This window comes from Cupressus sempervirens, chromosome 10 (assembly GCF_028749045.1).
Source record: "Cupressus sempervirens isolate cs-2001-9-10 chromosome 10, ASM2874904v1, whole genome shotgun sequence".
Lineage (NCBI taxonomy): Eukaryota > Viridiplantae > Streptophyta > Pinopsida > Cupressales > Cupressaceae > Cupressus > Cupressus sempervirens.
This window is the reverse complement of record NC_143127.1, coordinates 838,394,665-838,409,576: the sequence shown is the minus strand read 5'-3', so window position 1 is coordinate 838,409,576 and position 14,912 is coordinate 838,394,665.

The following is a 14,912-nucleotide window of genomic DNA, read 5'->3' as shown; positions in this document are numbered from 1 at the left end:
AGTTTATTTTAACAAGAGGCCTTTGCATATTCAAAAACTAGAAACCCTAGGTGGAGTTAAACTCTATATTAAGAGATTCAAGATCATTTCTACTCGCATAGGTTTTGGGAAGCAAACTTTAGAATTGGATCAAAAGAATTGTTGAATGTTTTGAGGGGTTTGGATTCACATAAGTTCATAGATTGTTGTAGACTTTAGCTGTCATTTTGAGGTAGGGTTTGAAAAATCATTTTAGAATTTTATTGAAAGATCTATCTACTTCGTGTCTTCCTGTGTACTTGCATAATGCTTATTAATTTACTATATTGATTTTTGGATAAAGAATTATGTTGTAACTTTTGAAAAGAAAAAGGTTATCGATCAAGAAAAAATGACTGTAGAAAAGCTATAGAAATTTATTATGATGGCATTCTTTTGAAACCCTTTCTAATATAGAAAAAATTCAATTATAGAAAATTGGAAGAAAACAATAAATTGAATAGTTAGGATTTCAACTTTAAATTTATCATTATAACTATGTGATTATCATGAATTTTCTAAATATAGATGAATATTCTGCTTACACCTAAAATAATTTAATTACAATTTTTATTTTGAAAGAAAAAGATTAATTGAGAGGAAAGAATGTTGTAACTAAACCCATACATGCATGCAAAAATAAATATACTAAAAAAAGAAATCTACATATAGTATGGTTGTATAATTTGAAAGATCAAAGACATGCAAAAATACTAATTGCATGTGTATTTTTATTTTATGAAAATATAATATAATATCTGGATTTATTTGTTAAAAAATAAAAATTTAATGATTAATTATTAATTTTAGAAATTAAAAAAATATTTTCAATTTTTTTGATAATTTTTTAAATAATTTTTAAATAATTATGAAAATTAATCAATACTAATTTAGTTATAAAGTGAATGTTAGTATTAGTGATTCTTTAAGTTTAGTTAAACTCTTAGTTGCATATCATTATTAATGCAAGAGGGAAGTTAATCAATAAATATCTATAATTTTATTATATTTTAAGAGAAGCTATGGTAAAGTTCACTTTGTAATCATCTAGTTAATAACTATTTAACTTTATGACAGAAATTATAAATAATTCAATTAAATTTATAAATTTTATCTCTAGTTGCATTATGAATCAAAGGAAAAGTAAATGTTGATATTGGACTTAAATATAAGTCAAATTAATATTTTACAAATGAAACTGATATTAATATTTAATCTAATAATATATATTTATGTTATTGATTAAATCGTTTATGATTTAAGAGAATTTAAATTAATAACATGAAAATATTGCATGATATTTTATATGCACAAAGAGATTAGATATTTAAATACTTATTGTTTTAAATAAGTATATTAGCATAACAATTTATATTAACATGTATATTCTTACTATATTTGTAAACACATCCTTATGACACAAATTAGAAAAGAGAAATTGATAGAATTAAATCATGTGGCTAAAAACTATGTGTTTTATTATATTCTATTTATAGTCTTGTGATGTTTATTTTCATGATAGTTTTTCTTTGTGGGTTGTTTAGTTGGCCAAGCTAGGATGTGAACTAGAGACTTTTTGAGATATCTTTTATGATTATTTGACTGGATGTGATGATGAACTTTACAATTTGAATTGAGATTTATGTTTTATGAGCTTTATGTTATTGAGCATTTATGAGAACTTGAGTTTTGAGAGCCAATGTTTTCCTCGCCATGCCTTCAGTGCCTATATAGGCTAAGGATGGGAATGAGATGATACCTTGTGAGATGTATGACTAGTTTCCTCGTCATCATGATAGGGTATTTTGGTTTTGCATAGAGTCTCGACAGACTACCATGGTATCCTTAGAAATGTTTACCTCGCCATGCCTTGAGTGCCTATATAGGCTAAGGATGGGAATGAGATGATACCTTGTGAAAGGTATGACTACTTTCCTCATAGTAAATGATACCTCTCGACGATGTACAGGTTTGATGTAGCAAATCTGTTATGACAATGACCTTTTGACATAGGTTGATGGGCCTTAAAAAGAACTTTTATTTTTATTTTATTTTTAAGGAAAAAAAGGTTTGTTTTATTATATATGAAATTTAATAATTTATTAAATGTTTAAGATTAGTTTTAGTTTAATGATAACTAAATTTAATTGTTAATGTTAAATGTCATTTAATCAACTTAAATAAAATTTTATTATGTTATTATTTGCTGATATTGGTTATTAATAATCTTGTATTATTTTATTAGTAATTTGATAATTGTTTTTTAAATAACATAATAATTATCATTTAAATCATTTTATAATATTTAATGTAGGTATTATTATTTTGTGAGTTAGTGGTAATTGTGTGATTGAATTTAAAAAGAAAGCAAGTTTAGTTATATGTGAAAATTTTAAACTTTATCAAGTCAAAAAATTACAGTGAAATATAAAATTGAACCTTACTGTTAAACCAAAACTATATGTTTTCAAAACCAAACAAAAACTATGAACTACATTGCCAATTGTATATTTTTCCTTTGTGTTGGGTTTGCAGTTGACTTAGGGTGTTGACAAGTTTTGGAATGTCTACTAGAGGTCATGAGTTATTGATTTGGTGATATCATGTGATGTCATGTTTGAGTATATGTGTACTTTCTTTGGATCAATCCTTTTTGGATGATTGTATTAGTGAAATTTGTGAATTTTGATCAGTTATATTTTAATGCTTTCTAGTTGCTTATTTAAGAACTAATGTGTATTTTTTATGGTTGTATGAGACCTTTTACTTTTACTAAGCTTAGGGTAGGTTATGTTTATGTCATGTTGGGAAGTGGCTTACAATGGAGGCTAGAGCCTTAAAGAGGCCGCTTGGCTAACCCATTGTAGGATGTTTTGATAATTGATAACATTTCATTAAATAAGAGTAAAATGAATTAATAAGAGTTATTTTTCTTCCTCACTCATGCCTCAAGTGCTAGTATAGGCTAGGATGGGAATAGGGAGGATGCTTGGTTATGACCTTTCTTTGTTAGTATGCCTTGTCGGTAAGAAATGATACTAGTGCCACATAGACTCACTAGGCGGCCAGAGTCTAGTGAGGTTGCCAAGGCAACCTTAGAGTTGACTCATGCGATGACACTGGCCCACTTAGATACTAAATTTCCTACATGTCATTTTTTCCTCTGGGTTTAGATGTCATTTATGTCTTGGTACCTTGAATTAGATTGCTTTCGGGTTCTGCTTAACCTAAATGTTGGATTTGATCTTTTGAACTAATGCCATTTAGGTTACCATGAAGTTAGATGGTAGTTCTTTTTACTTTTATCATTTAGATTTGATAGTTTAATGTTGTTGTTGAAGTTCCATATTTTACATTACATTTCATTCTATTCTTGTGTACTATGATGGATGGTTATACTCTAATTGTATTTTATTTGATTTTATATATCTTATGATATGATGTAATCTATTTTATGATGTATATTCTTTCACCCTTTCATACCCCATGACTTGTACAGTGGATGATTGTGCATTTTACTTATTTCCAAGTGGCATTCATGATAATTGTATATTATTTAAATAGATTCACAATTGTATTTATTCTTTAATGTGGATTTGTTATATTTTGGTTTTAGTATTATTTAAACTTAAATGTGATTCAACATCCCATGAGACATATAATCTATTTATGTGTTTCTTATGTATGTGTGTATGTTATTGCTTCTGGTATATATCATCTTTTGTTGTTGAGTTATTATCTTTCAAAAAAAAATGTTTGCAAAACTTAGTGAAACTTTAGGTTAATTTTTTTTCTAGGTTCCTTGGTAGGGCATTATAGATTACTTTAGTTTATGCTCCTTAGGAGGGGTGCTCATAAAAGCAATAGGTGCTTGTATGCCTTCCTTGCTTTCTTGCATGAGTATAGTAGACAATGTATGGGCTATTGCATAACAATATAAAATACACTCATTGGTATAATCTGGATGAACTAAGATAGGAGTATGGGCTATGGCAGTTTTGATTTTATCAAAAGCCTTTCTTCTTGTTAGTCCACCTAAAAATGTGACTACATTTTATCATGTCAATTATATACTTTAATTTCAAAGATATCAAGAAAAAAATGCCTTAAGAAATTTACCTGACCAAAAATTGATTTAACTCAAGTTTTCCTTGCAAGTAAGTTGAGTTATTGGATAGCTTTGACACATTCAGGGTAAATCTTAATCCCATCTTGAGACACTATGTAACACAACAACTTTCCCGTTGTAATGCAAAATATATACTTCTTAGGGTTAATGGATATTTTGTGTTCCTTTCATATCTACAACACTTTCTCCAAGTCCTTCAAATGGTCTTCTCTTCTCTTGGAAGACAATACCAAATCATCTAAATAGATGACAATTATTTTTAACCTTAAGTCTACAAAGGACATATTCATGCCTCTCTAAAAAGTAGCTTAAATATTAATTATCCCAAAGGGCATTTTGTTGTATGCAAATGCTCCCCATGAGGTGGTCAACATTGTCTTAAACTAATCATTTAGCTCTACTTCAATTTGGTTGAATCCTAAGAAAGCATCCAACATGGACATCATTTCAGATCTTGTCACTATCTATAGTTAGTGATCCATGTTAGGAAGAGTATAGTTGTCTTTGTGAGATGCTTGATTTGGATTTCTAAAATAATCATATATTATAATCACCCTACTCTTCTTCTTGATAGGGGGGCATATGCACCGAGTTGTGGTGCCAAAAAGGTGACAACAAAATTTTTTTTTCTATTTTAAACAGCGCGTACGCACTATAGCGCGCACACTCTATGGCTTGGGCAACCCAAGCCATAGCGCGTGCATGCTATAGTGCGTACGCACTATAGTGCATATGTGCTTTTAAAAAAAAAAGTATATATGATGGGCTGCAAACCCACAGCCCATCATTTTCATTACCATTTTCTTCTACTCCTACAGCGAGCAGCGCGTATACGAGTTGAAGACTCAACATTTGCACCACCATTTTCCAAAATGCCTCCTCGTCGATGAAATCCAAGACCACAAGTGCACCCACGACGATGCCGTAACTGATATAAACCTAACTTTGCATTGTTTGATATATTTTTCATATTGTTTTGTAAGTTTTTTATATTCTTTTGTAGGGTTTTTACAAATTTCATTTAGATTTGTTTATTTATTTGAATTTCAATTGATTTTTTATTAGGAAATGTTCATAATCAACCAAAAAATCCAAAAGAACATAAAAACCCTCAAGAACCCCAAAACCAAAACCCTCCTCAAGAAGAAGAACAAATTTCACAACTCGAACCAATTGCAAGACCTCCACCAGGCACACAAGAAAATCTAAGAAATGAAATAGAGAGAGGCAAAACTGAATTAGAAGGAATCATTGTTCGGTTGAAAGAATCCAAACAAACCAATCCAATGAGGGCTCAATTGGCATCATCCCTCGAATCCATTAACACTCAGATAGCCTCAGTTACTGGTCAGTTAGATATTTGGCAGGCTAAGAGGGATGAACAAAAAAGATTTTATGCAAATAAATTGTCATATGAAGATGTTAAAAAAAAGGAAATACCAAAAGGTAGTATATGTGCATTATTTAGAAAACCTGGTGAGAAAAATACTATTAGAGAGGGTAATAAATGATTCCCCATCCATTGATGCATACATGATGCTATTAGAAATAATTTTTGGGATAGATGGTGGATGGTTTTTGATGCCCCTCCTTGCAACAATCACGAGGTCCCCATGTATTTTTTTAAGAAATTATATTGTGAGTTTGTCCTTGGGGAGATCCCCAATTATTTTGATATGTTAGACTCCCAGGGTAGAGGTGGGGGGTCATCATTTGAGAGGCCCAGAGCACGTCATGACCCTAATGTAGTTAGGGCACCTGTGGTCCATCCACAACATGAACATGTGATTATTCCTTTAGTTGTGAAGGAACATGTAGAGGCCAACACTCTAGGGACCATTAATGCTTTGACACAGACCCTCATCCATTCCATGAGCCCATTAGTTGAGGGGGAGCCTTCTATACGTCATGGTCACATGTACACTTCATGCACATTTGGCACTCATGTCGGAGATGGTGCAGATGATGGGCTTGTCACCGATCAATTCCTGAATGATACATTTGGCATTGATATACAGGTAAATTACTAATTTGATCATATTTCATACGTATAGTGAATGATTAATTAATTAGGATTTATTGACATTGTTCAAAATTTAGGGTCAAAGTGTTCCTGGGCCTAGCAGTGATCCTCGAGGCCCATTTTTTGTCCCTTCGACGAGTCCTGAGGTATGTATCAATTTAATCATTTTAATTAATACATATATTTATTATGTAATCATATTAAGGATTGACCAAAAAAAATATGAATGTCCATCAGTTCTCCACAGGACCCTCAACCTTTACCACAGACGTAGAGCAGAGACATCATACGAGCTTCACATAGGTACAGTTGTTTCATGTTAATTTAATTCATTTGATTATATTTATTCCATGTTTCATGTTAGATATAACGTGTATTGTATGACGTGCAGCTCATGATGTCGGACACACCTCCTCATCTGCGATAGTCTGTTGATAGTGGAGTGGCCGCAGCTGTGGCTAGCTCACAACCACTGACGGAGGTGTGAAAGAATTTTTTTCATTTTAGTTGTTGTTTATAATAGTTAATCTCAAAATTTCTAATGTTATTTATAAGTGATTATATTTATTGAATTGTTGTAGGGTCATGTTACGCTTGATCGTCCACGAGCATTTGAGGTGGACTTACAGAGTGATTATTTGTTGGCAGTAAGAAAATAATTGATTTTGTGAGTATATATATTTGATTTCAACGTATAATAAATATTGATTCATATCTACTTTCTTTGTATTAGTTGGACCTGGAGAAGATCCTCAACAAGAGGTCAAGTGAGTGTGTCAGGAGGGCCCTGTCATCTCCACTGTCTCCTTCCACACGACAGCAGAGGATGTCGAGAGACTTGTTTCCTTCCCCTCGTGGGAAGGAAAAGATGTAGTTGAGATATTTGATACATATATATAGAGACTTGTTTCCTTCCCCATGTATATATATAGGCATCTGAGAGACATATTCGATACACATTTGAGGTACATATGACATTCTATATTTGATGTATGACATATTTGATGTATGACATTATTGGTTAATATATGATATGTTTGTTCATATATGACATTATTGGTTATCATAATATATTATGTGTTTGTTAATGTATATGACATTATTGGTTATCATTTTATATTATATGTTTGTTCATGTATGACGTTAAATTAGATACGTTAAATTAGATGTTCTTTTTTGCTTTATTAGTATTTGTCAAAAACTGCAAAGAAGCTATTTCTAGTAGTATCTACTATAGTCCTTCTACTCAAATATGTTTTCAAAAATACTTAGTATGGCAAAGAAATGTCTATGGAAAGCTTGTCAAATACGATATTGAAGAACTAAATGTGGATAGTCATTAGTACCCATCAATAAGAACACAGACATCTTTCTCAAGGAAGCCATATCACATTAGCAAGTAATTTATAAATTTCCTTTGCAAATAACTAGAAGATGCTATGAATCTTAATACAGAGTTAATCACTAACTCATTATTCCATCCAAGAAGCATATATCACCCTAAGCCAATTAACCGATAGGATAAAAATTAATTCAATTTCAACAAAATTTTGAGTATAACAAGCATCTTAGGGATTCTTACAAGAATTAACACGATGTTCACAAGAGCATTACAAGTTCTTGTAATGCTATTTCACATATTGTAATCATATTCAGTTTTGAATGGCCATTTGTGTTACAAGCATAAATGTTCTTTAAGGTCTTTTAATTCTAGACATGAATTTTATTATGAAGCTTTTTTATGACAACCCACTCAATGCATATATTGTTGTTCCACATTATGCTAATTTGACTTTCATTGGTTGATTTGGGTCTAGACATGACGTTATTCACTACCTTTTTTATATATTATTTTTTTGTAGTGAGGTTCTGGCCTGAATGAATGTATTAATCATCGAAGTTGTGAACCTTGGTCAAGATCCTTACAAATATATTTTCAAATTGGACCTCAAATAATATTCTCAGTCACCCCCTGTACACAGATACTGAAATTGTAGTTAATTACAAAATTAATACTAAATTAACACAAGTTCAATTGAGAAGTATTATGTACCTCAATAGGCTAGATTATTATTGACCGGGAAGCTTTATCTTAGAGCAGTTGGTTTCCTAAATCTTTAGTGCAATGACAGTCTTATGGAATGTGGAATTAGGTCTGCTAGCTAAGGAACATTCTTTAAAAGGTAGAGGAAACTCAAGACTCACATGTTTCCAATCAATATAAATGTTTAAATCGCTTCTCTAATTTTTTATATTTATGATCTTCTTCAAACTTAACTTTCTAAATGCATTGATGGGGAAATAAAGATCTTCTAGGAACTAAAGGCTAATCATGTTTAATACTTACAATTCTCTATTTTTATCTAATAATTTAGAATATATTGTACAAGTGTTTTCAAAGAGCAACACTTGTCACTAACATCATAAGAAGGAATATTCAAGGAGTCTTACCACTGATCCCCCACCACCAAATTCAAGAGAAAACAAAATTTTACTACTAAAGAGATAGTAACAATGATCATCCCTAGTCTCTCCCTTATCACAAAATGATTACCATCAAAATTTGCATTTCTAATTGCGTCATGTGCGTTGAAGTGATAGTAACATTTTCACTCTCTTACCTAATGTCTCCCATTTCAGAAACTCCTGGGGAAGGGCAAGGCCATCTTCTCAGTACTTCAAAATACAACGAGTTCCATTTTTTCACATATTGATAATCGTTGACTTAAAGTATAGTTGAAGTATTGATAGCCCATAGATATGCCCCGTCAAAGATCGCAGCCCTGTGGCATTTAGTGACCCTTAGGGACATTCTGGTTCAGCATGCCTAAGAACATTTGAGCACTAAAGGGGACTTACTCGGCCACGCAGAGCTAATGGAGCAGACAGTTTGATCCCATGATGAAAGATGAGAGAGATTTGGGAGTTGGAAACTTTGTACTAGCCAACACTACAAGTTTTAGCATCACCCGAGATGGCATTGTAGAATGAAAATAGAATGTGATCTCCAAAAAGTGAGAGAGGTTATTGTAGGTCTCTACAACAAAGTCCTATAGGAATTGGAATCACATCCATATCTTGCACGAGCTCTGAGATATACCCCATCAAATATCGCAGCCCTGTGGCATTTAGTGACCCTTAGGGACATTCTGGTTCGGCGTGCCTGAGAACATTCAAGCATTGAAGGGGACAAGAAAAGGTTGGGGATAGGGTTTACCTGGCCACCTGGAGCTAAAGGAGTAGACAGTTTGATCCCACGACGAAAGATGAGAGAGATTTGGCAGTTGGCAACTTTGTACTGGCCAACACTACAAGTTTCAGCATCACCCGAGATGGTGTTGTAAAATGAAAACAGAATGTGATCTTAAAAAAGTGAGAGAGGTTATTGTAGGTCTCCCCAACACGGTCCTGTAGGAACTAGAATCGCATCCATACCTTGCACGAGCTCCGAGATATGCCCTATCAAAGATCGCAGCCCTATGGCATTTAGTGACCCTTGGGGACATTCTGGATTGGTGTGCCTGAGAATGTTTGAGCACTAAAGGGGATAGGACGAGGTTGGGGATAGGGTTTACCCGGCCACTCAGAGCTAACAGAGTAGAGAGTTTGATCCCACGACGAAAGGTGAGAGATAGTTGGCAGTTGGTAACTTTGTACTGGCCCACACTGCAAGTTTCAGCATCACCTGAGATGGCATTGTAAAACAAAAATGAAGTGTGATCTCCAAAAAGTGAGAGAGGTTATTGTAGATCTCTGCAACACAGTCCTGTAGGAACTAGAATTGCATCCATAACTCCCACGAGCTCCGAGATATGCCCCGTCAAAGATCACAGCCCTGTGGCATTTAGTGACCCTTAGGGACATTCTGGTTCAGCGTGCCTGAGAACGTTCGAGCACTGAAGGGGATAGGAAGAGGTTGGGGGTAAGGTTTACTCGACCACCCGGAGCTAATGGAGCAGACAGTTTGATCCCACGATGAAAGATGAGAGAGATTTGGCAATTGGCAACTTTGTACTGGCCAACACTACAAGTTTCAACATCACCGGAGATGGCATTGTAGAATGAAAATGAAATGTGATCTCCAAAAAGAGAGAGAGGTTATTGTAGGTCTCTGCAACATAGTCCTGCAAGAATTGGAATCTCGTCCATATCTGGCACGAGCTCCGAGATATACCCCGTCAAAGATCATAGCCCTGTGGCATTTAGTGACCCTTAGGGACATCCTGGTTCGGCGTGCCTGAGAACATTCAAGCATTGAAGGGGACAAGAGAAGGTTGGGGATAGGTTTTACCCAGCCACCCGGAGCTAATGGACTAGATAGTTTGATCCCACGATGAAAGATGAGAGAGATTTGGCAGTTGGCAACTTTGTGTTGGCCAACACTACAAGTTTTAGCATCACCCGAGATGGTGTTGCAAAATGAAAATAGAATGTGATATCCAAAAAGTGAGAGAGGTTATTGTAGGTCTCCGCAACACGGTCTTGTAGGAACTAGAATCGCATCCATACCTAACATGAGCTCTGAGATATGCCCCGTCAAAGATCGTAGCCCTATGGCATTTAGTGACCCTTGGGGACATTCCAGATTGGCGTGCCTGAGAATGTTCAAGCACTAAAGAGGAGAGGGCAAGGTTGGGGATAGGGTTTACCCAACAACTCAGAGCTAACAGAGTAGACAGTTCAATCCCATGATGAAAGGAGAGAGAGATTTGGCAGTTGGCAACTTTGTACTGGCCCACACTGCAAGTTTTTGCATCACCCGAGATGGCATTGTAAAACAAAAATGAAGTGTGATCTCCAAAAAGTGAGAGAGGTTATTGTAGATCTCTGCAACACGGTCCTGTAGGAACTAGAATCGCATCCATAACTCCCACGAGCTCCGAGATATGCCCCGTCAAAGATCGCAGCCCTGTGGCATTTAGTGACCGTTAGGGACATTCTGGTTCATCGTGCCTGAGAACGTTCGAGCACTGAAGGGGATAGGAAGAGGTTGGGGATAAGGTTTACTCGACCACCCGGAGCTAATGGAGCAGACAGTTTGATCCCACGACGAAAGATGAGAGAGATTTGGCAATTGGCAACTTTGTACTGGCCAACACTACAAGTTTCAACATCACCCGAGATGGCATTGTAGAATGAAAATGAAATGTGATCTTCAAAAAGAGAGAGAGGTTATTGTAGGTCTCTGCAACATAGTCCTGCAAGAATTTGAATCTCATCCATATCTTGCACGAGCTCCGAGATATACCCCGTCAAATATCATAGCCCTGTGGCATTTAGTGACCCTTAGGGACATCCTGGTTCGGCGTGCCTGAGAACATTCAAGCATTGAAGGGGACAAGAGAAGGTTGGGGATAGGTTTTACCCAGCCACACGGAGCTAATGGACCAGATAGTTTGATCCCACGATGAAAGATGAGAGAGATTTGGCAATTGGCAACTTTGTGTTGGCCAACACTACAAGTTTCAGCATCACCCGAGATGGTGTTGCAAAATGAAAATAGAATGTGATATCCAAAAAGTGAGAGAGGTTATTGTAGGTCTCTGCAACATGCTCTTGTAGGAACTAGAATCGCATCCATACCTGACACGAGCTCCGAGATATGCCCCGTCAAAGATCGTAGCCCTATGGCATTTAGTGACCCTTGGGGACATTCCAGATTGGCGTGCCTGAGAATGTTCAAGCACTAAAGGGGAGAGGGCAAGGTTGGGGATAGGGTTTACCCAACAACTCAGAGCTAACAGAGTAGACAGTTCAATCCCACGATGAAAGGAGAGAGAGATTTGGCAGTTGGCAACTTTGTACTGGCCCACACTGCAAGTTTTAGCATCACCCGAGATGGCATTGTAAAACAAAAATGAAGTGTGATCTCCAAAAAGTGAGAGAGTTTATTGTAGGTCTCCGCAACATGGTCCTGTAGGAACTAGAATTGCATCCATACCTTGCACCAGCTTTGAGATATGCCCCATCAAAGATTGCAGCCCTATGGCATTTAGTGACCCTTGGGGACATTTTGGATTGGTGTGCCTAAGAACGTTCAAGAACTAAAGGTTATAGGATGAGATTGGGGATAGGGTTTACTCGGCCACTTGGAGCTAATAGAGTAGACAGTTCGATCCCACGATGAAAGGTGAGAGAGATTTGGCTGTTGGCAACTTTGTACTGGCCAACACTACAAGTTTCAGCATCACCCGAGATGGTGTTGTAAAATGAAAACAGAATGTGATCTCCAAAAAGAGAGAGAGGTTATTGTAGGCCTCCCCAACATGGTCTTGTAGGAACTAGAATCGCATCCATACCTCACACGAGCTCCGAGATATGCCCCGTCAAAGATCGCAGCCCTATGGCATTTAGTGACCCTTATGGACATTCTGGATTGGCGTGCCTGAGAACGTTTGAGCACTAAAGGGGATAGGAAGAGGTTGGGGATAGGGTTTACCCAGCCACTCGGAGCTAACAGAGTAGACATTTTGATCCCACAACGAAAGGTGGGAGAGATTTGGCAGTTGGCAACTTTGTACTAGCCAACACTACAAGTTTCAACATCACCCGAGATGGTGTTGTAAAATGAAAATAGAATGTGATCTCCAAAAAGTGAGAGAGGTTATTGTAGGTCTCCGCAACAAAATCCTGTAGGAACTAGAAGTGCATCCATACCTCACACGAGCTCTAAGATATGCCCCGTCAAAGATCGCAACCCTGTGGCATTTAGTGACCCTTGGGGACATTCTGGATTGGCGTGCCTGAGAACGTTTGAGCACTAAAGGGGATAGGGTTTACCCAGCCACTTGAAGCTAACGGAGCAGACAGTTTGATCCCACGACGAAAGGTGGGAGAGATTTGGCAGTTGGTAACTTTGTACTGGCCAACACTACAGGTTTCAGCATCACCCGAGATGGTCTTGTAAAATGAAAATAGAATGTGATCTCCAAAAAGTGAGAGAGGTTATTGTAGGTCTTCGCAAAAAAGTCTTGTAGGAACTAGAATTGCATCCATACTTCGCATGAGTTCTGAGATATGCCCCATCAAAGATCGCAGCCCTATGGCATTTAGTGACCCTTGGGGAAATTTCGGATTGGCATGCCTGAAAATGTTCAAGCACTAAAGGGGATAGGAAGAGGTTGGGGATAGGGTTTACCCAGCCACTCAGAGCTAACAGAGAAGACAATTCGATCACATGATGAAAGGTGAGAGAGATTTGGCAGGTGGCAACTTTGTACTGGCCTACACTTCAAGTTTCAACATCACCCGAGATGGCATTGTAAAACAAAAATGGAGCATGTGATCTCCAAAAAGTGAGAGAGGTTATTGTTGGTCTCTGCAACATGGTCCTATAGGAGATAGAATCGCATCCATACCTCGCATGAGCTTCGAGATATGCCCTGTCAAAGATCGTAGCCCTGTGGCATTTAGTGACCCTTAGGGACATTCTGGTTCAGCATGCCTGAGAACATTTGAGCACTAAAGGGGATAGGAAGAGGTTGGGGATAAGGTTTACCCGGCCACCCGAAGCTAATGGAGGAGACAGTTTGATCCCACGACAAAAGATGAGAGAGATTTGGCAATTGGCAACTTTGTACTGGCCAACACTACAAGTTTCAGCATCACCCGAGATGGCATTGTAAAATGAAAATAGAATGTGATCTCCAAAAAGTGAGAGAGGTTATTGTAGGTCTCCAAAACATGGTCTTGTAGGAACCATAATCCCATCTGTACCTTGCACGAGCTCCGAGATATGCCCCGTCAAAGATCGCAGCCCTATGGCATTTAATGACCCTTGGGGACATTTCGGATTGGCATGCCTGAGAATGTTCGAGCACTAAAGGGGATAGGACGAGGTTGGGGATAGGGTTTACCTTTCCACTTGGAGCTAATGGAGCAGACAGTTTGATCCCACGATGAAAGGTGAGAGAGATTTGGCAGTTGGCAACTTTGTACTGGCCCACACTGCAAGTTTCAGCATCACCTGAGATGGCATTGTAAAACAAAAATGGAGTGTGATCTCCAAAAAGTGAGAGGTTATTCTAGGTCTTCACAACACGGTCCTTTAGGAACTAGAATCGCATCCATACCTCGCATGAGCTCTGAGATATGCCCCGTCAAAGATCGCAGCCCTATGACATTTAGTGACCCTTGGGGACATTCTGGATTGGCGTGCCTGAGAATGTTTGAGCACTGAAGGGGATAGGATGAGGTTGGGGATAGGGTTTACCTAACCATGTAGAGCTAATGGAGTATAAAGTTCGATCCCATGAGGAAAGGTGAGAGAGATTTGGCAGTTGGCAACTTTGTACTAGCCGACATTGCAAGTTTCAGCATCACCTGAGATGGCATCGTAAAATGAAAACGGAGTGTGATATCCAAAAAGTGAGAGAGGTTATTGTAGGTCTCCAAAAATAATGTTTAAAAATGAAAAAAAAGTGGGGGGTCCTTTGTATGGTTTGGGAGTTTGACCATTATAACTAGAAATTGTCCTAGTAGTAAGTGCTGGTAATAGTTTTGAAATTTGATTGTTGAGTGTTGAGAAAGATCAAGTTTGGGATTTTTCTTGTTGGTTTGAGTCTATAATAACCATTTCCATTTGAAAAGTTGAGTGTTGAAACCATTTAAGAAGTATTTGCATAGTTTTCCCTAAAATTTGAGTGCATAAAAAGGGGTATGTGATTGCTCCCAAGGTGGATTTAGTGTTTTCTCCAAAAAAGAGTTGCATTTTATGTTTGAAGTCATCTAATATAACCAAAG